The sequence below is a fragment of the Homarus americanus genome, unplaced genomic scaffold (genome assembly GCF_018991925.1).
Source record: "Homarus americanus isolate GMGI-L3 unplaced genomic scaffold, GMGI_Hamer_2.0 scaffold46973, whole genome shotgun sequence".
NCBI classification, from domain to species: Eukaryota; Metazoa; Arthropoda; class Malacostraca; order Decapoda; family Nephropidae; genus Homarus; species Homarus americanus.
In genome coordinates this window covers 646,143-669,900 of record NW_024735516.1, presented here as the reverse complement: position 1 = coordinate 669,900, position 23,758 = coordinate 646,143, and the positions used below count along the sequence as shown (strand labels likewise).

General features: G+C 41.6%; 1 protein-coding gene across 2 annotated transcripts in view; it reads left to right on the top strand.

The window, feature by feature from the left end:
• The window catches only part of LOC121871254 (phospholipid-transporting ATPase ID-like), a 179,389-nt gene that overhangs the window by 3,581 nt on the left and 152,050 nt on the right, over nucleotides 1-23,758 (top strand). The window contains exon 1 of one of the 2 annotated variants that reach the window (XM_042373465.1): nucleotides 6,525-6,856. The exons of the other annotated variant lie outside the window; for it this stretch is intronic. The gene's annotated coding sequence lies outside the window, so the exon portion shown is untranslated. Of the gene's footprint in view, nucleotides 1-6,524; nucleotides 6,857-23,758 lie in introns of those variants that run through there. 2 annotated transcript variants of the gene reach the window in all.

Genomic DNA, 23,758 nt, shown 5'->3' with positions numbered 1-23,758 from the left:
AACTGGAGAAGAACTGTTGCTTATTAATTGGATTTATAAATAAAAGTTTGCTTCTACTGTATCTTTTTGCTTATTTATGGTTAACAACAAAAAGCACACATAAAATATATTTACTGTACTGTATCTCCACTGTCTGAGGTTAGTACACTACTTTTCTGTTAAACCCCCACAATTTAATTTTTTTTAAGATGGGAAGTTAGTTTTATTAACTAATCTAACCAAACGTAGGTTTTGTTAGTTTTTTAGTAAATTTACCAAACCTAACATAAGTAGGTTTGGTTTGGTTTGGTTAGATTAGGTTAGTTGAAAAAAAAGATTTATAAAAAGGTTGTAGGGTACAACAGCAATGTATACTGTACTTATATCCATCAGTTTGCATGATTGTGAAGTACTGGAAAGATACTGTGTATAGATAGTTCAATACAGTGTCTGCAAAAATTAAGATAATTAAACACAGTATAACAGGCATTTTTAACATTTTATTTTATGTTATTGTTCAACGTTTTATTAAGTTTTGCTTTGGTTTTAAGTGAAGATGGGCATGCAGTGAACTTTTAACATCAGTTGAAGTTGACTTGGCATGGAGTCAGCAAGTGTTTGGAAATAATCATGACCCATCTCCAATGTCTGGAATATCTAACTGTAATTTCCTTGTATAACTGAGGTTCTAATGATGTGTTCCATGCTGACAGTTTGCTTCATTTGATTCCATGCACTCTCTGTTTAGTTCAGGTCCAATGATTTTATTGGCCACTCTAGCACTCAAATATTCTTGCATATGCTTTGTGAGGAGTGGTTTCTTGGTGGCATGATGAGATGGCATGTTCAGCTCCTGTTGCAGATGGTGGTGAATCATTTGTAGCTACAGTAATTTTATTTTAGATTGCTTAGAAGAAAATGTGGAGGTAAATGTAAAGTGCTGGAATGGGGGTACATTAACCTGTAGAAAAATGGATGTAACAGTGCTCTGTGAAGAGATCAATGCTGAAACATTTAAATAAAAAAGACACATATAACAATCTAAAGTAGTAATCAAAGACATTTAGAGAGGAAAAGGAAGGCCTGTCTAAAGGATGTACAGTATAATCCTCCAGACAGACTTTGTAGAGAATTATGCCATAAAACACCAGAATGAGGTAATGGCAGCTAAGTGGATCTCAACCACCTGTGCATCTATGACTATTTATACTACAGTTGTTCATTATCTTATGGATGGAGAAATTGCTACAAAGGCTTTGGCAGTAATATCAAATACAATGTCACACTCCAGTCTTGAGGTTCAGGTGTTTAATAGTGCCATTTTTTGCTCTTTGAATTCTTCAGATATGTATTTATTTTACACATGTATCACTGTGGACTGATGGAGCAGGAGCACGCTTCAAGAACTTATACTCTATGGTAGCTATATCCTTGCACTTATATGTATATCCAAATGGTGACGCTCTTAAACTTTCATTTGGCTTTTATTGACTGGTTTGTCAATAGTTTTTTTTTTAACTTAATTATTGGTTTTATTTTTATTTATTCCTCACATTTACTGATACTGTATACTATATTGTTTTAAGGAAACTATGGCTACGGGAGGAAAACACACACAATTTTTTTTTCTCTCATAAATACTCCCTGCTAAAATGGGGGATGTGTCTTATATGGTCGTGCATCTTATGCGCCGTAAAATACGTTAATCAATATACTGTATGCACATGTTATTTAATTTTTTTATTTTCATTTATATGTGTGCCAAGAATATTTCCTTGGGAATGCATCCCCAATTATATGCTGTAATGGGAGTCAATGGAAAAATTGGTCCCGCATTATGGAAATTCACCTTCAGAAACATTTTGAGGAACACATCCCTTCCTTAACCCAGGGGATGCCTGTACTGTTTATTGTTACAGGTGTACAGTACTACAGTATTATGAATTTGAATATGAGCCATTTGAGTTTCATTTGTTAAATCAGTTTACATATTTAAACTGCTTTTATCAAAAGTTTAAGTGAAATTATTCATTTCTGTGTTTGAGATGTCTCTCAAGTAACCTCTTACCTCAAATGCTAAGACTGTTGCTGTCTTGCAGAATTATAAAAATTATAAATTGAATATTTAATTAAAAATTAAATTACAATTTTCCAATATTGGTACATCTGCTAATATTTTCTCCAAGTACATTTTATTAAAAGATTATTGATACATATACAGTACAGTACAATATTTCAAAATGACTATTTTCATTACAAACCCACCAGATAGTAAGATCTTTAAATATAAATCTATTACTACATACTGTAACTGGAGTGTCTTGTTCATTTTTAGACAGTACTGTACAGTACAGCTGCACCTGGATTACTTAGGTAACACACACACACACACACACACACACACACACTAATAGGTAGTCCCTTTATTTATATCGAAGGAAACTAAAACTTTAAATTTGTTAAAATGTTTTTTTGAAGAAATGTCTGATGATTATATTTTTATTTTATTTACTGGGTATACTGTGTATGCATTGCCTGGAATATAACTACCATTATGATAAGGAAAAAAAAGATACTGTACTGTACAGGTATGGTAGTATCAAAGGCAAAAAGTAATCTGTACAGTACTTCAGGATTTTTAGAAAAAATTAAAACTAATTTTGATTTTTTATACTGCCTGAACTACCCACTTGAGTTGTAGAAAAAACCAAACTTGACAAAATGCCCGAATTTGCCGATAAAATTTAGGTAGAGCCAAAATCTATCAAATTAGAGGGTTCAGTTATATACTGTACATACTATATAATATTATGTTATATATATAGTATTATATGTTATGAATACCTTTCTGTATTATATATTTTAGGTGCATCATTTATTTTTTCATTGTAAATACTGTACACTAGTACTTTTTTTGGGGGGGGGGGGCACCCCCCTACATCCTTGTGTAAGGTGAAGCGCAGAAGCGTTTACAGCGCCCAACAGGGAATCATGCTAAGTTCATGCTTGCCTTTATGTCTCACGAGTTAAGGGCGTAGAAGCCTGAAGAGTCAGTGGTTTATGTCGTCAAGTTATTGGAAGCTCCAACAACTTTCCCTGAATACGAATTCGCAACTTTCGACAACAGGTACCTACTTTACTGCTAGGTGAACAGGGACTAATGGGGGTTAGCAAGTAAGTCCAAACAACTTCCACCGGCCCGGGAATCGAACCCGTGACATCTCGCTTGCGAGGCAAGAACGGTACCGCTTCTACCACCGGTCCCCCGTACACTAGTACTGTATAAAGAACATTGAGACAAAGGTTCATAATAAAATAGCTATTAATGGACATGAACCCTGACTAAACTAACCTTACTGAAAATTAAAGCTCATCAAATTATAGTTCCAATACAAGATCCATAAAGTTCAACTTCCTTCCTTCTCTTTTAGACTTTATTTCCAAATCATGCTTTAATTTTCTTCTGAGTTACAGTACTTGTTAATATAACGGGTGTTGTTGCTGCCTGAGTTCATCTCCCGTTATACTTTTATGAAAGACTTAGTGTGGTTGGAAACATTTGTTACAACAGAGATGAAACTACTAAACATTTGTTACAACAGAGATGAAACTACTAAACATTTGTTACAACAGACATGAAACTACTAAACATTTGTTACAACAGAGATGAAACTACTAAACATTTGTTACAACAGAGATGAAACTACTAAACATTTGTTACAACAGAGATGAAACTACTAAACATTTGTTACAACAGAGATGAAACTACTAAACATTTGTTACAACAGAGATGAAACTACTAAACATTTGTTACAACAGATGAAACTACTAAACATTTGTTACAACAGAGATGAAACTACTAAACATTTGTTACAACAGACATGAAACTACTAAACATTTGTTACAACAGAGATGAAACTACTAAACATTTGTTACAACAGAGATGAAACTACTAAACATTTGTTACAACAGAGATGAAACTACGAAATATTTGTTACAACAGAGATGAAACTACTAAACATTTGTTACAACAGAGATGAAACTACTAAACATTTGTTACAACAGAGATGAAACTACTAAACATTTGTTACAACAGACATAAAACTACTAAACATTTGTAACAACAGAGATGAAACTACTAAACATATGTTACAACAGAGATGAAACTACTAAACATTTGTTACAACAGAGATGAAACTACTAAACATTTGTTACAACAGAGATGAAACTACTAAACATTTGTTACAACAGACATGAAACTACTAAACATTTGTTACAACAGAGATGAAACTACTAAACATTTGTTACAACAGAGATGAAACTACTAAACATTTGTTACAACAGAGATGAAACTACGAAATATTTGTTACAACAGAGATGAAACTACTAAACATTTGTTACAACAGAGATGAAACTACTAAACATTTGTTACAACAGAGATGAAACTACTAAACATTTGTTACAACAGACATGAAACTACTAAACATTTGTTACAACAGAGATGAAACTACTAAACATTTGTTACAACAGAGATGAAACTACTAAACATTTGTTACAACAGAGATGAAACTACTAAACATTTGTTACAACAGATATGAAACTACTAAACATTTGTTACAACAGAGATGAAACTACTAAACATTTGTTACAACAGACATGAAACTACTAAACATTTGTTACAACAGAGATGAAACTACTAAACATTTGTTACAACAGAGATGAAACTACTAAACATTTGTTACAACAGAGATGAAACTACTAAACATTTGTTACAACAGAGATGAAACTACTAAACATTTGTTACAACAGACATGAAACTACTAAACATTTGTGACAAGTCAAGTACTGCAGCAATTAACGGTTAGGGACTTTTACACTACAATAGCTAACCGTTAGGCACTGGCACTGCAATAATTAGACACTGGCACTGCAACAATTAAACATTGGCACTGCAGCAGATAACAGTTGGGCACTCTAGCCCTGCAACAGCTAACAGTTGGGGGTCTCTGCCAAGAAACACAGGGTGATCGCATAGACGCACTGGACTGAGGGAAGCTGCCCATATGGTGGTGAGTAAAGTGACGGAGGAAGAGCTGATGCGAGTGTGGGTCACTTACAGGCGGCCTAACATATTAATGGCAATCATTTTGAGCGTTCATAATAGGTTGAATGATTTATATAATAAATAAGAGAAGCACAAAATTCATTGTACTGCAACATTTGATCACCATAGTTTCTCATTTTATAGGCAGCAGGGACATAGGTGGGTAGGTAGGCAGGCAGGCACGCATAGGTAAGTAGGTTGGAATTTACGTAAGCAGATAGGCAGGTAGGTAGGGAGGTTGGCAGGCAGGCAGGGTGAAACTCGTATAGTCATTGGAATATACTGTTTGTACTCCTGTAGCCGTGACATCATAGTGTACGGATGACCCAGTCCCGTGTGACCAGTGGAAGGGAAATTTTTCTTGTAGGTTAATATAAATTTGTTTCTGTAAAATCGTCGTACAAGGTCTTACGAGTTCAACATGTTCATAGACAATGGATGTGTATAAACAGTAAGTTGATTTAACCAAGAAAGGCCCAAGAAAGCCCTTTAAAGTTCGTTTTCAGACGACGTTCTTAAGTGTGAAAGTCTGACTACTTACTGTATTAATTACCCATTGGTGTTACAAGAAGTGTGTGTGTGTGAAGATTTGTCTCCTAGGGGAGGTCATCCTTTACTTTTGACCTTTCAGCGCCTGGTAAATGGCTAAATATAAAGTGTAAGGAAGACCTCCATTAATGGGATTGGAGGACCCCCCCCCCCCTCCCCGCCCACGCCACCTGAGTTCACAGGTAAGGGATGAGTCATTGGCACCACCCCCCTCCTCGGCACCGCCTACCTCATTACCTGTGTTGCCTTAAATTTACTCAGAAAATTTAGTAAAGTAACAGTACAGGTAGAGTCTTAACTACCTGGTTACTATCGTTCGGAGGCTCTGAGTTTGTTTTTATATGGTGATTGACATGACCTCCTCCTGTCACCTCGGCGATAGACAATACTGTTGAAAGCCAGTAGTTGTGACAGGAGTATTAAAGGTGACTTCACCATCACCAGCCAAGCTGTAGTGTGTTGGTGGCTGCTGCATCATTGATAAGCCGCGTCTGTCACCGGGTCTAAGTTGTCTTGAGGCACGTGAGCGGTAGTAATGTGTGGCAGGTTGTGTCAGTGGAGCAACACAACAAGTTAGGGTCAACGCCGATAATACGAGGTGGTGTGCTGGTCGCAGATGCAATGTTGCCACTCCTCATGCCGGCACCAATCCCTCTACCTGTCATGAGCCTCGCCCCTTACACAGAATCTTGAGCTTGAAATACAGACCAACTGCTATTGCGGGTGGATTATAATGATCAAGGCGTTGAGTGAGTAATTGCTTGCGTGTGTGAAGGTCATAGTATTAGTAGTAGTGGTGGTGGTGCTGTACCTGGTTGATTGGTTCCCGTCTGCCGTGTGTGTGTGGGGGGCTGGACTGACTGACTCGCTCGGTCAGTCAGTCAGTGGTGTTGGTACCGTCGGGGTGAGCAGAGCGTGGCTGTGGTGTGTTCATCTAGTCCCCCTCTCTCCCTCACTCTGGGTAACTCGTTTACGTCCTCTGCCGTCGTCTGCTTCAACTTTTACCTGTTTTATATACCTCACAGTTCTACCACTACCCGAACTGTAGTACAAGAGTATACCAAAGCCAAGTTACCAGTTACACTGATATATTAAAGGCTGGAGTGGAAACTGTGTGTTGTGTTCCGTGTTTACCTGAGCCCAATATTACCGCGCGCGTGATTTAACAAGGCCAACTTGGGGTACCTGTTGGTGGTGGTACACCTTGACTCCCTCACCTCACAGGTATGTACATCAGTTTCTAACATCTCCTTCACTTAATTTCATCCCATTTTTTGGAGGTAAATATTAAACCTGCCGTTATTGATGGTAAATGAAGTGGAGTGTTGCGGGGCAAGTGATGATCAGTGACTACTAATTTTCATTCTAATTTTAGAGCTAACTTTTGCAAACGTTTTAATTTTTTTGGTAAACATTTAGGAGGTTGTAGTAAGGACGAAGAACCATACAACCTCCTTAATCAATTTCTTCCTACTTGTAGAATAAAAAAAATATCTTATGTTAACGCCTGGCATTGTAGGAAAGGTTAGGATTTGCCGGGGGTGGGGGGGGGGGGTTGTCTAAGTCAACTGTATGAGGCGGTCAACCTTGTGATGGTGACGTAACTTGTTTATCATAGGTGTATAACACTGTGTTGAGTCACAGTGGTTCTGGTCTTGTTAACACCCAAGACGAGTTGTTCTGATAGATAAGGAGTGGGTACACATTTAGTTGAAATACATGACAAGTACAGCAACTCTTACATGCTGACAGTATAACGATGATGATGCTTTAACAAAATTTATTCCGAAATATCAGTACAAAAACACATTAAGGAATAAATTATAGGTTAAATAGGTTACAGTTTAGCTTAGGTAAAGTTTAGTTTACGTTAAGTTAGGTTAAGTTTCGGTTAAGTTAAGCTGGGTTGGGTTTGATTAACTGTGGTAAGTGCTATGGTTGGGTTATATTAAGTTGGGTCGGTTAAGTTTAGGAGTATCAAGTTGGTTTGGGTTAGGTTATGGTTAGTTGGGTTAGGTTATATTAAAGTGGGTAAGATCAGGTTACAATAAATTGGGTGAAGTCAGGTTATATTAAGTTGGGTTAAGTTAGGTTATTTTAAGTTGGGTTAAGTTAGGATATATTAAGTTGGGTTAAGTTAGGTTATTTTAAGTTGGGTTAAGTTAGGATATACTAAGTTGGGTTTGTTCAGGTTTGTTGATTTCATTTGTGTTACTTCGAAGATATAAGTACAATGATTTAGCCCCTTGAGTGCTATAATTTAGCCCCCTTTAGTACGAGGATTTACCCCCTTGAGTATGATGATTTACCCCCTTGAGTACGATAATTTAGCCCCTTAAGTACGATAATTTAGCCCCTTAAGTACGATTATTTAACCCCATGAGTACGATGATTTAACTCCTCGAGTATAATAAAAAGTCCATCACCATCCATCAATAACAATTATCAACCAACATCAACCAACAACTTATCATCCACCATTAAAAACCATCATAGACCACCATCATCCACCATTAACCATTATCATCATCAACCAATAACAACCATCAACCACCATTAACTCTCACAACCACCAAATCAGCAATAGTGGTGGTAGAGAAAAGTGGGCGGAATTTAATAGGAGTTTGTAGACGTGAATGAAAAAATAGACAAGTTTTATTTTGCTGTTTCTCACAATTATTATTCGTGTGTGTGTGTGTTAAAGCTTTGTCTGTGTCATTTTCTTTTTAACCTCCTAGATTAATTATTACTATTATGTTTGCTATTATTCTACATTGTATTCACTTTAGACTTAATATAAAAATTGCATTTGACCATTGCAACAAGTACAGGTCACCCACCGCTATGCAATGTCCAATTAAGTGACGTCAGATGGCCCCCACGAGCAACCACCTCCTCCCCCCCTTACAAAAAGTCGTCATCATTTGAGTTGATTATTGGAAACATTATTAAAGCGGCCGATGTTAAATTTCGAAATATATTGATTCATTTAATGTTTTTTTTTTTGGGGTGGGGTGGGGTGGGGGGGTGGGATAGCTCAGACCGTTTTATTAGCCACAGTTCCCACCATGTTATATAGCGTCTTCTTATCATCGTATGGTTTTCCTCAGTAACGTATAGTGTCCAGTCTGTTCATTTTAACTTGGTGTGATTGACGTGGAGAGTCAGTGTGGATATATGTGGCTCTCCTCCTTGTCGAGAGCCAATGTGACACACGGGCCAAGTGCGTGTTGTGCCTCTTACTAATTACTGTATGAGCCACCTGTACACACACACACACATTGATCCTTACCCTCCTCCTTCCCTCCCCACACACACACACCCTTCTCTCTCCTTCCCCTCTCTCTCCCTTCCCCCCCTCTCTCCCTTCCCCCCTCTCTTTCCCTTCCCCCTCTCTCCCTTTCCCCCCTCTCTCCCTCTCCTCCGTTCCCCCTCTCTCTCCCCCTGTCTCTCTTTTTCAGCAGGTGTTGGAAGAGAACGTTAAGATTAATTACAGAACAGGTGTTGTAGGAGAATGAATGTTAAAATTAATAAATAAAAGTCATAAAGAGAAACTACGAGCTATAATATTAAGATTGATATTAATGAAAATAAGTAGCAGGTATTACTCCACCTTTTTTATTATGAACAACACAATACATTACTTTAGACTCAAGTACTTTAGTTTAGTCAAAGTCGTGGTACTAAAACTTGACTCTTTGTAGCCTCGTCAACACGCACATTTTGGATTCACAAGATAGGATAGGGAGGGGGGCCGTGTTTACTTTGTACATTCATGGTAGAAGAAAGAATTAGTATTGCCACGAACAGCACTAATTATGGTAATAACAGGTTGATTACTTACATTAGTTAGGCCTGCGAGGATAACCACTAGAGACTTGACTCATATATACGGGTTGGGGCGACCATGTTACAGGTTATTGTCATGGAATTTTTTTCGGTCACTTGAATTTTTATTGTCAAGGAAATGTTTTTGTCTGCCACTCCTCAAAACTCTTTATACTGTTTTGTGTTTAGTGTTATAGGATGATTTTTGGGGTGAATGTCTTAATGATGATTGATTGTCTTAAGTTACTCAGGTACACGACAGGTAGAGACTATTAATTATCGTGTGGGGGTTATAGATTAATAACTCGGTGTGCTTGTTATAATACTCATGGTTTTCATTGTTTGGACACACACACACACACACACACACACACACACACACATTGCCGTGCCTATATTGATCCACTGATATTATACATTAATGGGTGTAAGTCGCGTCTTGTCGTCCAGGGAAGCTTGTGCTAGATGGTAGGTGGTGGTGATGGTAGTTGGTGGTGATGGTAGTTGGTGGTGGTGTCAAATCATTACTCACCTCGCGTCACCACCCACACCTCGCGTCACCACCCACACCTCGCATCACCACCCACACCTCGCATCACCACCCACACCTCGCATCACCACCCACACCATCGTCTTAGGTTAACTCCGCTACAGAATCAATAGTTAATTTGAAAGGGCGACTCAACCTCTGTCATACAATTCAGGTTTTATTCCGAGCTGATTAAATTACATGTATTTTTAGCTTACCATATTGGTGTGTGTGTGTGTGTGTGTGTGTGTGTGTGTGTGTGTGTGTGTGTGTGTGTGTGTGTGTGTGTGTGTGTGTGTGTGTGTGTGTGTGTGTGTGTGTGTGTATGTCAGTTTTTCCTTACTGTACCGTATAATTATGATATAGTATATGTGTGGGCATTCATGTGGTGTGTATATATGTGTGCACATGAATGTCCTACTTTTTACTAGAGGTGGTGTGGCAGTGTCGTGTACATCAGCGAGTGACATGGTGGGGGTGGTAGTGGGTGGGGGGGGGCTGGATTGGTGGTGGAGGTGGGTGGGGATAATGGGTGTGGGTGGGTGAATGTTGAGAGTGCGTGGTTGTCGGGGGTGGTAGATAATGGAAATAAATGGGTGTAGGGGGTGGTAAGATGGGTAGGTGTGGGTGGGAAGTGGTGAGTGGGGTGGGTGGAGTGGGATGGAGGGTGAGTGGGGTGGGTACCTACCGCCCGTGTATTGATCCTCCCTCCCACCTCTACCTCTCATTACTACTTTCCCTTATTTACTGTTTTAATGTTTCCTCTTCCCCTCCTTCCCTCCTCTTCTTCCTATCCTCCCTCCTCTCCTTCCTCTCCTTCCTTCCACCTCCTCTCCTTCCCTCTTCTTCCCTCCTTCCTTCTCCTCTCCTCCTTTCCTTTCTCCTCCTTCCTCCTTCCTCCTTCCTCCTCTCTTCCTTCCCTCCTTCCTTTCTTCTCTCCTGTAGGTTAAGGGAACACGATAGCCTAAGTTTGTGGTGGTGGTGAGGGAGGAGTGGTGGTGGTGATGGGGAGGAAGGAGTGGTGGTGGTGAGGGAGGAGTGGTGGTGGTGGTGAGGGAGGAGTGGTGGTGGTGGTGATGGCGAGTGAGGAGTAATGGTGGTGGTGGTGAGGCAGGTCACCTGGTGTGGGGTAATGAGGCGCGCACCTCACGGCTTGCTTTACCTCCTCCTGAATATGTATCTGCCTCGACTGACGTCATAGATAGTCGTGGTGTGACGTCATACCTTGCTCTAATGTCAGTCCCATGTGTCTTTGTGAGTCGTGTTATATTGTGTGTGTTAGTGGAGCCATTTAGACGTCACGCTACATTGATGTCCTTTATATCATCACAATATTTACTCACTGGCAATCCCCCCCCCCCCTTCTGTCTCCTTCCCTAAAGAGTATCTTGTGTTGTTTTATCAATGTCATGTAGGATTGAGAACTTATGTGTTTGTTATACGGTGGAGGGACTTAATGTTGCTATAATCCACTGGGGAGGTGTCGTGTTGCCTTCACCGTGAGTCCCAGTGTGTAATTAATGACTGACAACCCTCTTCATTACCCACAGTATACCAGGAAGTACATTATATTCTTTTGTTTAGTTTTTTATTGTTTGTATGTAGGATAACTGACACCATCATCATCATCATCATCATCATCATCATCATCAACTGCATAATAACCACCACCTCCATCTGTGTGGTGAGTTAGGAGGTGGTTGTGTGTGTGCGCGTGTGTGTGTGTGCATTCATGGGAGGACTATGTAGGTGTGCATGCGTGTGGGGAGGTTAGGTGGTGTGTGGCAGGGGTGTGTGTGGGCGTGCCTTAATGTAAGAGACTCTCCCCTCCTCCTCCCCCGCCACCGCTTTTACCTCTGACCTATGCTAAACCCTAACAAGGTCAGAATCGTAATCTAATCTTCCCTGATCGATAAGCACCCCGGTCTTTCTTTAGTAATTTGCATAAAACTCTGCAGGTTGTGACCCTTGACCCTCGCCTCCAATGTTTGCCCACACATTTACCTTATTTTCACACTTTATTAACACACCTGTGATTATTGAAGGCGTGTGTGTGTGTGGTGTTCCTTAAGCTTTGTGTTGGAGATGGTCGTGTGGTGTTCCTTAAGCTTTGTGTTGGAGATGGTCGTTTTGTGTTGCTTTATGACTGTGTTGGAGATGGTCGTTTTGTGTTGCTTTATTACTTTGTTGGAGATGGTCGAAAAATTCTGCTCCTAACCTAACCAAACCTAAACCAACTAACTTAAACCACTTCAGACTCAACGAAGCCAAACCCTCATTTTGAAATTGGTTGGCTAAATACGGGTCCGGTTTTAGGTTCGTGTTTGGGTTATATTTTACCTCGGGGCATTAGTATGGCATACACTTGAGACACACACACACACACACATTTCACCTGCGGATTAACTACCCCAACACTTAGGTTAGATTAAATTAGATCAGGATTATGTTTGATTAGCGTTAAGTTAGGTTAGGTTCACGTTAGGGTAGTTAATATTCAGGTGGGGGCTAATCTTCAGGTGAGATAATTATATTCTTGAGTGGTGTTAGGAAAGAGGGACTTATTCTTGAGTGGTGTTAGGAAAGAGGGACTTATTCTTGAGTGGTGTTAGGAAAGAGGGACTTGAGAGTGGTGTTAGGAAAGAGGGACTTATTCTTGAGTGGTGTTAGGAAAGAGGGACTTATTCTTGAGTGGTGTTAGGGAAGAGGGACTTATTCTTGAGTGGTGTTAGGGAAGAGGGACTTGAGAGTGGTGTTAGGGAAGAGGGACTTATTCTTGAGTGGTGTTAGGGAAGAGGGACTTATTCTTGAGTGGTGTTAGGAAAGAGGGACTTATTCTTGAGTGGTGTTAGGGAAGAGGGACTTGAGAGTGGTGTTAGGGAAGAGGGACTTGAGAGGGCTGAGTCATGAGGCCTGTAAATTCTCCTCACATCACCTCCTCCTCGCTTGGTTGTGTCGTGAATGTGATGAGTGTGTGTGTGTGTGTGTGTGAGAACGTTGATCTTGTGGTCAGGGCCGGATTCAGGAGTGGGCAAAGTGGGCAGCTGCCCAGGGGCCTCCACAATCTGGGGGCCTCCACATATTACAATATTTTATTTATTTGTTTATTCATTTGGATTACTTTTGTTTTCATCTTTAAAATTCATGTTTATCTATTCCATCACGTAAAACTATGTTCAGCAAGAAGCGTGATAGAAATTAGGCTAGCTACTCCTTGAAATTCATGAATACCTGGTTTTCCTATGAACCGTATATTTTTAATGAATGCTATTGTTTGTGTTGCTAATATTATATTTAGAATTCCACAAACATATATTGTGGAATGTTCTAATTTCCTCAATATAACTGCATATGGCTTCAAATTTCTCCAAAGAAGTGTTCAAATTTCAAAATTTTCCCGGGGGGCTTACAGCGCCCCCCGGAACTCCCAGATGTTTAGGCTCGCTTCACTCTCCACCCCACCCTCTTGGGTAGTCAAAATGAGGGGGGCCTCCACAAAGAGGCTGCCCATGGGCCTCCACAGGTCTAAATCCGGCACTGCCTGTGGTGATGAGTAACGGTGAGTGAACAAATAACACACACACACACACACACACACAGACACACACACACACAGACACACACACACACACACACATCGTGAATTACAACATGTTGACTTAACTTTGAAATATTGATCCTTTGTTAGTAGTGTCAGTATTATCCCAGGTAATAATATCCACCTGGCCAGAAAAAAAATAAGAGTACTACTTCATCTTCGTTTTAATATCATTGTGTTTAATTCATTTACTAATTACTTTACGTATTCTCTTTTTTTTATCATTATTTGAGGTTTTTGAATGATTAATATTGATATAAAATTATAATTCGTTTTGTTATGAGTTAAGAAGAATTAATTGTGTTGATTAATTATTTTAGAAGTTTATCTGTTTGTGTTTTTTGTTTCTTCATGGTATTTACTATGATTTAGTTATGAGGGAGAGATGGCCGTGCGCGTGTGCGTGTGCGTGCGTGCGCGTGCGTGCGTGTGCGTGCGAGGTCTCATTGACTGTGCATGCAATGGGGTGTGAAGAAATATTTCATGTGTTGCGATAAGGGAGGTGATGGCTGGTGACAGTTGGTAGTGGTGGTTATGGTGGTGTTGGTTGATTGTGTATGGTGGTGGTAGTGATGGTGGTTGTGGTATCGGTGGTATAGTGATGGTGGTACCGGCAGGAATGGTTATAGTGGTGATAGTAGTAGTAATAGTAGTAGGGGTAGTGGCAGACAGTCCTAGGTACAGTAATACAACACCTGGTGAGGGAGGGAGGGAGGGAGGGAAGTAATGAGTGTACAGGTATATGACGTTTTGTTTACCTTGTCTAAATTGTTTGTTTACTTACTTATTATGAGGTAGTGCCATGCTGACTGTTTGTATCTCTATGATCTAACTATTATTACTGTTGTTGTTATTATTGTTATTTTTATGCGGCAATACAGTGTCTAGTATATAGGGTGTTTAGCTAGTGTCCAGGAAGACGTTATACTGCATATGTTTATACCGTGTGTGTGTGTGTGTGTGTGTGTGTGCTCCATAGTTTATTGTCAACATGGCCACATTGTTGAAGGAAAAAATATCATATATATTTGTGTAATTTTTTATATGTTTAAGTCTACGGTCACACACTCTCTTTTTCCTTACTCATCATCTAACCTAACCTAACCTAACCTAACCTAACCAAGATTTTTATATCGGTATAGTTATAGTTGTGTTGTACCAATATATCGGGAGGACGTATATACTGTATGGTGGTATATTTAGCAAAGGCAATGTGAATTAGGTCAATATATATATATATATATATATATATATATATATATATATATATATATATATATATATATATATATATATATATATATATATATATATATATATATATATATATATATATATATATCACGGGTCAATACTATCGGTGAGTCGGATAGTAAAGGTGTATTTGAGGTTAACTGGATGGTTATAAATACACTGGATGAACTAAACCTAACCTAACCTAATGTAACTTTACCTCACCTAACCTCACCCAACCTTACCTCACTGAACCTCACCCAACCTTACCTCACCGAACCTCACCCAACCTTACCTCACCGAACCTCACCCAACCTTACCTCACCGAACCTCACCCAACCTTACCTCACCTAACCTAATTTCACGTTACCTTACCCAAACAGCATAGTAGTTTAGTGTTGGGTATGGCAGGTTAGGTTAGGTTAAGTTAGGTTAGGTTACGTCAGGCCAGGCCAGGTGTGTTAAATTTGGGGTCCCGGTTCCCTAATTCGGTTCATGTTACATAACACATTACTACCGCTACTTGTTACAGACAGAACTTAACCCTGATAACATGACCACTACTTGTTATAGACAGAACCTACCCCCTGATAACATGACCACTACTTGTTATAGACAGAACTTACCCCCTGATAACATGACCACTACTTGTTATAGACAGAACCTACCCCCTGATAACATGACCACTACTTGTTATAGACAGAACCTACCCCCTGATAACATGACCACTACTTGTTATAGACAGAACCTACCCCCTGATAACATGACCACTACTTGTTATAGACAGAACCTACCCCCTGATAACATGACCACTACTTGTTATAGACAGAACCTACCCCCTGATAACATGACCACTACTTGTTATAGACAGAACCTACCCCCTGATAACATGACCACTACTTGTTATAGACAGAACCTACCCCCTGATAACATGACCACTACTTGTTATAGACAGAACCTACCCCCTGATAACATGACCACTACTTGTTATAGACAGAACCTACCCCCTGATAACATGACCATTACTTGTTATAGACAGAACCTACCCCTGATAACTGATAGACATACCCTGAGACATTATTACTTGATAACATGACCATATAGACAGACCCATGACCACTACTTGACAGAACCTAATAACATGACCATTACTTGTTATAGACAGAACCTACCCCCTGATAACATGACCACTACTTGTTATAGACAGAACCTACCCCCTGATAACATGACCACTACTTGTTATAGACAGAACCTACCCCCTGATAACATGACCACTACTTGTTATAGACAGAACCTACCCCCTGATAATATGACCACTACTTGTTATAGACAGAACCTACCCCCTGATAACATGACCACTACTTGTTATAGACAGAACCTACCCCCTGATAACATGACCACTACTTGTTATAGACAGAACCTACCCCCTGATAACATGACCATTACTTGTTATCTCTTGGTGTGTTATTTATCACTATACAAGAATCACCAGGTTCTCTCACTGTTATTGCGTCGAGGTGAAGGTGATTTCTGCTCGTGTTTCTGGGTCAATATAACCTGTGCTTCGTCATTGCCTCGTTATTGGTACGTCATTTCCAGGTTGTGTACTCACGTCATTTCCAGGTTGTGTAATCAATACGTATAAGTTCAACCTTTCAATATATTTACCTGGCTACAAAAACATCTCTACTGTATCACCGTTTTGTGGCAAGTAATCAGAACTGCTTTTTATATACTTGTAGTGTAATGGGCGTTTGAGTAACGACGCGTTCTGTTTAGTTATTGATATGTGTTTACCGTCGACAGTTGGGTGTTGTATTGACGCGTTGTAAATCGAAGAAATAAATCGGTTGTTTATTCTAGATGTCTTGGTTGCCAGGTAGTGACAACCAGCTTTATACCTGTTCCCGTCCCGCTTCACCTGTTTTTTTTTTATCATCCTCTTTTTGAAGTTCCCGCGCTTTTATTTTATTTTTTTTCTCAGGCTCGTAAATTTCCCGCGCTTTTATTGTTTATGCTGCCATTTAATTTTCTCGGCAGTCTGCTGTTGATATTTTCTTGTATATTCTCTTGTTGTGTTTGTTGTTGTGTTGTTGTTGTAGGTTTTACTTGAAGCTTTCTGCTCTTGTGGTTGTTGCTTCAATATATTTCTGCATTTATGATTATTATTTTTATTATTATTTTAATACATTTCCCGCGATTCGGTAGTGTATATAGATATACAGTATATTAATGTCAGGTGTTTGATATATCGGCCAGGTGTGTAAGGTGGTCGGGTTTGTATGGGGGTCAGGTGTGTATGGTGGCCAGGTATATATGGAGGCTGGACACCACAATGGAGGTTGTCAAGGCTACTGCGTCAAAACACCATTACTAACCCTCATAACACACACACACACACTACCTCCGCAATTGGTGTTAGTGTACAGTCCCTTTCACCAGTGCGTTTACAGCGGCTCGTTAGGTTTTGTACAGTGTGGCAGACCTGTGTTTGTTTACATTCGACAGAAGAAAACTAGCAATAGTTAACATAATATGGAATCAAATTAAAACAATATTAAAACAAATCCTTCAACGATAATGACTTATGGAATGTTTATATTACGAGCCCCTGTAAACGCGCTAGTGATGGGGACTGTACATGTTATGGAACCCTCGTGTGAAGGTTTCTAGACAGCTGTATATAGAAGCCTCAGCCTTGACCTTCACACATACAGTACCTCATCCTGAATTCTCCTCCACGCACTCATCCTGTAACATGCCGATGAAACCCATGGCCCTTCAGGCACTTACGCTCATAAATGCGTGAGTCCACTAGGCAAGCATGAACTACTCATGGTTCCCTGTTGGGCTCTGTGAAAGCTTTTTACGCTTCCCCTTGCACACACACCCACTTGATTACGTCGCTTGAAAGTTTAATGCAGCTTCCTCGGGAGTGACTGAAGGAGTTACTGATAAGGTTTGTGTGACCTAGCTTTAAAGGTCACCGGGTCACTATTTAATATATCATTCGTCTCTGTGTGTGTGTGTGTGTGTGTGTGTGTGTGTGTGTGTGTGACGGTCAAGGCTGAGATATTTTTTTGTGTTGTGAATACTATGATTTAATCCCTTTAGTACGATGACTTAACCCCACTGATGACTTGATGGTCATCGTAGCCAAGGGTGTTAAAGTGATTGATGAAAACATTAGTGGTAATTGACTGTTATTTTGTAGTAAGAATAGAAGTTAGGGAATTTTATAAACGTGCTAGGGGAATTTAATAGATGTGGTGGGGGAATTTTATAGATGAGGTAGGGGAATATTACAGGTGTAGTGGGGAAATTTTATTCATCTTGTGAGGGGATATTACAGGTGTGGTGGGGAGATATTACATGTGTGGTGGGGGGATATTACAGGTGTAGTAGGAAAATATTACAGATGTAGTGGTGGAAATATTACAGATGTGGTGGGGGAAATATTACAGATGTGGGAAGGTGAGCGACAGGTGGTCAGGTGTGTATGGTGGCCAGGTATATATGGTGATCAGGTATGTATGGTGGCCAGGTGTATATGGTGGCCAGGTGTATATGGTGGCCAGGTGTGTATGGTAGCCAGGTGTGTATGGTGGCCAGGTGTATATGGTGGCCAGGTCCATCCAAACACTAGGTCATGTTTGTGTTACATATACATGCTGGCTTTAACATATTGTATATTAGAGCAACTGTATGACCCCAGGTATGTGAATATTTATGTATAATGACACTAGACATGCATAGTTCACCTGGATAATGCGATGATTGACGGTGTAGTTGTTGTGGTAATGATGATGATGGTGGTAGTAGAGGTGGTGATGGTAGTGGTATTAATGGTGGTGGTAATGGTGGTAATGGTGGTAATGGTGGTAATGATATTGGTGGTGGTGGTGGTGGTTAGTAGTAATAATAATAGTAGTGGTAATGGTATTGGTGATGGTGGTGCTAATAGTGGTGGAGGTAATGATGGTGGATTTCAGTAGTGATTACAACTTATTATAGCGGGGGGGGGGGGCTGGGTAGATCGTGAGGAGGTGCAGGAGATAATGACGCCAAGACACGTTAGCTACAGGAATGACCGCCATTGTTGTAGTGTTGCCAAGGTTTATATTGATCCTGTGTGCTTTCTGCTGACTTGCTCAATTCTCGTCTCTTCCTCAACGCTATCTTCTCTTCCTCGTTATGGTAACACTGTCACTAACACCACCTGCTCCTATTGGTAACACTGTTACCACCACCACCACGTGTTTCTCTTGGTAACACTGTCGTTACCACCACCACCACCACCACGTGCTATTCTTGGTAACACTGTCGTTACCACCACCACCACCACGTGTTTCTCTTGGTAACACTGTCGCTACCACCACCACCACGTGTTTCTCTTGGTAACACTGTCGCTACCACCACCACGTGTTTCTCTTGGTAACACTGTCGCTACCTCCACCACCACATGCTATTCTTGGTAACACTGTCGCTACCACCACCACCACATGCTATTCTTGGTAACACTGTCGCTACCACCACCACGTGCTCCTCTTTTGGTAACATTGTCGTACCACCACCACCACCACATGCTATTCTTGGTAACACTGTCGCTACCACCACCACGTGTTTCTCTTGGTAACACTGTCGCTACCACCACCACCACCACATGCTATTCTTGGTAACACTGTCGCTACCACCACCACCACCACGTGTTTCTCTTGGAACACTGTCGCTACCACCACCACCACATGCTGTTCTTGGTAACACTGTCGCTACCACCACCACATGCTATTCTTGGTAACACTGTCATACCACCCACCACCACGTGTTTCTCTTGGTAACACTGTCGCTACCACCACCACGTGCTATTCTTGGTAACACTGTCGCTACACCACCACCACGTGTTCCTCTTGGTAACACTGTCGCTACCACCACCACCACCACGTGTTTCTCTTTGTAACACTGTCGCTACCACCACCACCACCACGTGTTTCTCTTGGTAACACTGTCGCTACCACCACCACCACGTGTTTCTCTTGGTAACACTGTCGCTACCACCACCACCACATGCTATTCTTGGTAACACTGTCGCTACCCACCACCACCACGTGTTTCTCTTGGTAACACTGTCGCTACACCACCACCACCACCACGTGTTTCTCTTGGTAACACTGTCCTACCACCACCACCACATGCTATTCTTGGTAACACTGTCGCTACCACCACCACCACCACACCACCACTCTCTTGTTGTCGCTTCCACCCTACGTGCTATTCTTGGTAACACTGTCGCTACCACCACCACCACCACGTGTTTCTCTTGGTAACACTGTCGCTACCACCACCACCACATGCTATTCTTGGTAACACTGTCGCTACCACCACCACCACCACATGCTCCTCTTTTGGTAACATTGTCACACACACACACACACACACTCTATAAAGGAGGTGTTTACAGACATGATAATGTATGTACACCTCTGCCACCCCTATGTTGACTTGTGTTGTTTTAAAGCTACGAGGTACTGTACCCTCAGCCAAAACTTCTCGGACGCTATAACCTAGGCTGGCCAGACGTCCTGCTTCTGAGCACTCTTCGTCTTGCGCCACCTCAAGCAGGACGTTAATTTGTCCTTCTCTTTTGGGCCTGTCTAAATATAATTATATAAATTACCTTACGTATACTAAAACAGTGGGAACTGAAGGCCGCATTGGTAAGCAGGCTACTTCCTTTAGTTTGTGAAGTAAGTTAATTTGGTTGATATACAGTATTTTGTTCCAGCAGGAGTAAAAGTAATATTCATTTCTTTCAGTTCTTTATTTATACTATATGAATGCATGTATCATGAATGTAACATATACAGTGCGTTTAAAAAAAATGAAATTTTAGAAAACACAAAATAGCCTTCATTACATTAAATCAAATCTTCTAAGTATATTTTCTATATTTTATACAACTTTCTATATTTCAACTCATCATTAAACATATTTAAATTAGGTTAAAAATAAGTGTCGTAAAAATTAAAAAAATGTCCTCCTTTTTGGAAATTTGGAAATGGCCACCCTATAAGCACTATGTAATGTGAAAAATGAACGAACAATATGAAACCATTCCGAGATGACAAACCCCATTCTGCTCTTTCTCACATCTCTCGTGCCCAGGTGTTGCAGAAGACTTTGTTATGAATGTACGGTACTGAAGTGAGGTTGGTTTGGTGAGGTTAGGTTTGGTTAGGTTAAGTTTGGTGAGGTTAGGTTAGGCTTGGTTTGATTTAGGTTAGGTCAGGTTTGCTTAGGTTAGTTCAGGTCAGGTTTGTTTAGGCTTGGTTAGGTTATTTTATGTTGGGTTAATTTAAGTTAGGTTAGGTTAGGTTACACTGGCTTGGCATAACATAGCTGTCGAGGGTGGAGAGTGGTGGTGAGGTTGGGTCGGGTCAGGTCAGGTTAGGTTTGTTTCGGCTTGGTTAGGTAAATTTAAGTTAGGTTAGGTTAGATTAGGTTACACAGGCTTGATTAGGTTAGGTTACACTGGTTTGACATAAGATAGCTGTCGTGGGTGAGTGAGGGTGGAGAGTGGTGTTCAGGATGCGAGTTTTATGTCAAGATGAAACAATTGGTCATGGTGACTGTCTGTCCTGCCTCCCTCAAGGCCACCCCCTCCAACCCCCCCTCCAACCCCTGCCATAACACCGTGACGCTACACTATACTACACCTACTGCACCCACCACCACTATAACATCACTACACTACATCACACTAGTCACTACCACTACACCACACAATGTAAGGTAATGGTGGGCGTGGTTACCTATGGAGTCGTGGTGGGTGTGGTAACACTGTAAGGTCGTGGTGGGCGTGGTAACAGTGTCAGGTCGTGGTGGGCGTGGTAACAGTGTACAGTAATGGTGGGCGTGGTAACAGTGTAAGGTAGTAGTGGGCGTGGTAACAGTGTAAGGTAGCAGTGGGCGTGGTAACAGTGTAAGGTAGCGGTGGGCGTGGTAACAGTGCAAGGTAGTGGTGGGCATGGGGCGTGTCTGGACATGAGCCGTGACGTCTTATATATCTGCTAGCTTAGCCCTGTCTCAGCCCCTCCTGTTGCCTCTCGCCTTCCCCTGTTGCTTCCCCACCCTCCCCTGTTGCTTCCCACCCTCCCCTGTTGCCTCTCGCCTTCCCCCTGTTGCCTCCCACCACTCCCCTTGCCTCCCACCACTCCCTGTTGCTTCCCCACCCTCCCCTGTTGCTTCCCACCCTCCCCTGTTGCTTCCCACCCTCCCCTGTTGCTTCCCACCCTCCCCTGTTGCTTCCCACCCTCCCCTGTTGCTTCCCACCACTCCCTCTGTTGCTTCCCACCCCTCCCATGTTGCTTCCCACCCTCCCCATGTTGCTTCCCACCCTCCTCTGTTGCTTCCCACCTCCCTCTTTGCTTCCCACCCTCCCCTGTTGCCCCACCCTCCCCTGTTGCCTCCCTTCCCACCCTCCCCTCTGTTGCTTCCCACCCCTCCCTGTTGCCCCACCCTCCCTCTGTTGCTTCCCACCCTCCTCTGTTGCTTCCCACCCTCCCTCTGTTGCTTCCCACCCTCCCCTGTTGCTTCCCACCCTCCCTCTGTTGCCCACCCTCCCCTGTTGCTTCCCACCCTCCCCTGTTGCTTCCCACCCTCCCTCTGTTGCTTCCCACCTCCCCCTGTTGCTTCCCCCCTCCCCTGTTGCCTCCCACCCCTCCCCTGTTGCTTCCCACCCTCTCCCCATGTTGCTTCCCACCACTCCCCCTGTTTGCTTCCCACCACTCCCCTGTTGCTTCCCACCCCTCCCCTGTTGCTTCCCCCCCCTCCCCTGTTGCCTCCCACCACTCCCCTGTTGCTTCCCACCCTCCCCCTGTTGCCCTCCACCCTCCCCCTGTTGCCTCCCACATTCCCCTGTTGCCTCCCACCATTCCCCCCCTGTTGCCTCCCACCCCTCCCCTGTTCCTCCACCCTCCCCTTGTCCCCTCCCCTGTTGTCCCACCCTCCCCTGTTGCTTCTTCTTTCCCATGTTCCCCTCCTCACCACTCTCTCTCTCTCTCTCTCTCTCTCCAGTCTGATAGTCATCCTTCTCCCGTGTGTGTGTGTGTGTAGAGTGGATGAGTAACACCACCTGTACAAACACACTCGCTTACATCATGAGCATTAAGTTTATTTAGAGTTATCGATAATATATAGTAGAGGAAGGTTAGCTAGTTACGGGAATTTCAACGACGTGTGGTGATAGTGGTGGTGTGATGTGAGTGGTGATGGTGTGATGGGTAGTTTTTGTAGTGTGGTGGTGATGGTGGTTTTTTAGTGTGATGGTGATAGTAGTGACGGTGGTGGTGATGATGAGGTTAGTGGTGATAGTGTGCCTTTGCATGGACGTATAGACAAATTTTTCTCAACAGTATTTTAACTCTTATATACACAGCTGTAGAATTAAACTATCACAGTGTATATACAAGTGTGTGTGTGTGTGTGTGTGTGTGTGTGTGTGTGTATCCTTTTATAACATAGCCTAACTTAACTTAACCTAACTTATCCTAACTTAGTGTAGTTTAACTTAGCCTAACTTATATCATCCTATCATGACCAACTTAACCAATTTACCTTAGATTAACCTAACCTAATCTAGCTCGTTCGAACCTACCTAATTTAACCAATTTTTAACCTAGATTAACCTACCCTAACCTCGTATATATAAATTGAAGACGATGTTTACCTGTGCCATATACCTAAACATCATTGTCATCTACCTAAACATCAGTGCCATCTACCTAAACATCAGTGCCATCTACCTAAACATCAGTGCCATCTACCTAAACACCAGTGACATCTACCTAAACATCAGCAACATCTACCTAAACTTCAGGAATACCTCGGCATGATGGCTCAGTCACAAGTGGTACTGGTAGGTAGGGGATATATCACTCCT